The following is a 3474-nucleotide window of genomic DNA, read 5'->3' on the forward strand; positions in this document are numbered from 1 at the left end:
GAGGGCAACAAATGTATAGGTGTGCTTTACACAATTGATCTATGTATTGTGATGAATTGTATGAGCCCCAATAAAATGATTAAATTCAAAAAAAAGATGAGTGCTGAGCAGCTCTCCCTCTCCAGCAGGTCACAATATAAAAGATACAGTGTGCTACTTACATGATCTGTTGTCACTTTGAGACTTAAGAGTAAAGGGGTGGAGTTTAGCCTGCCAATCGGGTCGCAGTTTGATTACCTCATTTGGAGGTGCTAAGGAGATAAATAGCTCCCTGAAGGTGGGACACAGACTCACTCTTGTGTGAGATGTGTTCTGAGAAGACACATAGAGCTACACTAGAGCCCTGAAGCTGAAGGAGCCGCGTGGAGACCCCTGCCAGCGCTGGGATGCCTCTACCACCACTGGATTTACCAGACTTTCCCCCCACTGGCCTGTGATCTTCCTGCATTTGGCATCATTGCATGTGTTTCGTGAGTCTGAAGAGAAATCTATAGTTGGGTATCAGACATATGGGCTAATATCAGACTTATGAATTTGATCTGGACTGGATTGGGATGTTTTCTCAATATTCAATTTCTCTTGTATATAAAGCTCTTTCTTGTACACATGAGTGTCTATGAATTTGTTTCTCTTGTCTACCCAGACTAACACACACACAGGAAGACACTTCATCTGTTTCTTATAAAGCTAAACATGAGCGACCATATGGTCCAACAATCATGCTCCTAGGTATTTACCCAAGTGAGTTGAAAATTTACGTCCACACAAAAAGTACACATGAAGTTTATTACGTTATTCATAATTCATAATCCCCAATGTAGAAGTAACTGAATGTTCTTCAGTACTCGCTGCTGTTGAGTCCGACTCATAGCAATCCTACAGGACAGAGTAGACTGCCCCTTGAGTTTCCAAACTTTTCTGGGAGCAGAAAGTTTTATCTTTCTCCCATGGAGTAGCTGGTAATCTGTGGTTAGTAGCCCAACACATAACCCACTGCGCCTCTAGGGCTCCTTAGGTTCTTCAGCAGGTTAATGGGTAAACAAGTTGTGGTTCATTCATACAATGGGATGTTATTAAGCAATAAATAAAAGATGTGAGCTATCAGCTGCAAAAAGAAAGGGGGCAGGGACAGAGAGGACACTTAAATACATATTTCTCAGTGACGGAAACCATCCTGAAAAACCTATAAACTGTATAACTCCAACCATATGGTATTCTGCAAAATGCAAAACTATACAGACAAGCAGTATGAGGCACTAGTAGTTTTGAGGTGTTCTTGCCTCTCATGTAGAAAGCTCAGATTTGATTCTCCACCAATCGTCTTGTGCACAGCCAGCACCCAATTCAGAAGACCATTGTGTGCTGCTAGGATATTGAGAAGGTTTCAGCAGAATCTTCAAGCTAAGAGTTTGGGTTTGTCAGTTGTAACAAACATATCGCACTGCTCCACGTGGACAAAGGGTTAAAAAGGTATCTAGCAACCCTCGGCACTCCATGCACTTTTGGTGCAAACCTAAAAATGCTCTGAAAAATGTAGCCTTTTGTGTGAGTCTGGGTACTTTAGAGCAACAAATCCACAGAACTTTATGTATAAGAGAGCATTTTATATAAAGGGTAAGTGCACATCAAGGAAACATCCCTACCCAGTGCTGCCCAAGCCCACAAGTCCAACATTAGCCCATTTGTCCGACACCAATCCACAAAGTCCTCCTCCATCTCATAAAACACAACCGATGATGCCAACTGCAGGAGGAAAGCCGAGTCAGTGAATGCATAAGCATCTCAGCGCTGGCAGGGGTCTCCACACGGCTGCTCCAGCACCCAGGGCTGCACTGGGGTAGGTCCTTGTGGCTTCTCCTCAGGCATGTCTTGCAGGAAGTGAGCCTTGCCAGCTGAAGCAGGGAACTGGCTAAGGCAGTTGCACCCTGGTCCGACCATCAGAAAGCAAGAGACCTGAGAACTAGAGAGGCGAGGCTCACCAGCCATTTATCTCTCCGCCCTTCAATTAGCCCCACCTGTATGTATCGGCCTTTGCACGTGGGCAAAGGATAAAAAAGGTACAGCAACCCTCGGTACTCCATGCAATTTAGGTGCAAACCTGAAAATGCTCTGAAAAATGTAGCCTATGTTTTAATATGGTAGCTATATTATGATGTCTTGGGGACAGATTCAAGAAAGAAAAGAGTATATATAAACAATGATAATACACTGAAAAATGTTTCAGAATGTCATTCAAAAACTAGCAGGATCACAATATGGTAAGTGTAATTAATGTTACTGGATTATACACTTACAATGGTTAAAATGATCATTTTGTTCCTTTGCTTGTTACATGGAAGGGCTTCAAAAGTTCATGGTGAGAATGGACTTAAAAGATAACGGAATTTTCCCACGAACTTTTGAACCCCACCTCATATTTTACCAAAGTTGTGTTAGTCCGGGTAGACTAGAGAAACAAATTCAGGGAGACTCACATATGTATAGGAAAGAACTTTATATCAAAGAATAATTGGATATTAAGAAAACATTCCATCCTATTTCAGATCAAGTCCATAAGTCGGATATTAGCCCATATGTCCAATACCAGACTATTAATTCTTTAGATTCACACATCACATACAATGATGCCAAATGCCAGAAGACCACAGGCCAGTTTGTGGAAAGTCTTGTGGATCCAGTGGCAGTGGAAGCATCTCAGCACTGGCAGGGGTCTCCATGTGGCTCCTCCAGCTCCAGGGCTCTGGCTCCATGTGTCTTGTCAGCAGGAAGATGCAGAGTGTGGGTCTGGCCGCGAGTGAGCTGTTTATTGCCATTGCTTCTCCAAATAAGGTGATCAAGCTGCGACCTGATTGACAGGCTAAACCCCACCCCTTCACTCTTAAGAGTCTCAAGTTGACACCAGATTATGTAACTACCACAAAAGTGAAATTAAGAAACAAAAGAAATAGCACAGTATCAGAGAAGACATCTCATTAAATTATCATTTTCTCCCAAGTTATCTTAACACATTGTATTTTTACATTCCAGGAAAAAATATGTTTTAGAATTATCTGAAGCATAATACAATATGAAACATTGTAATATATAAATTACATTGATTTATTTTTAATGATCATAAAAGTAAGAAACATTTGTGTTGAAAATTCCAGAAATTTAAAACTGACAAGGGAAAAAAGAAAAAAAATCTTAATCTGGCAACTATTGTAAACGTTATGGGAAATAGACTTCCAAGTAACAATGTATGCACCTATGTGTACACACACACACACACACACACTCAAAAATACCTAATCTATTCTAAATATTACATTCCAATAGAGCTGTTAGGTTTCTTGGGTGGGTAATAACTCGGTTCTTGGCTTCATAAGAGAAAGAATTCATGCCGAACCTGGTGTATAATCCAAGTAGGTTTTTATAAAGGACAGGAGACGTTTTAGGTTTTACAGTCTCAACGAGTCCATGCTACTTCTTTTT

This window comes from Echinops telfairi, unplaced genomic scaffold (genome assembly GCF_000313985.2).
Source record: "Echinops telfairi isolate 266 unplaced genomic scaffold, ASM31398v2 ScPeMD7_8;HRSCAF=38, whole genome shotgun sequence".
Taxonomy (NCBI): Eukaryota; Metazoa; Chordata; class Mammalia; order Afrosoricida; family Tenrecidae; genus Echinops; species Echinops telfairi.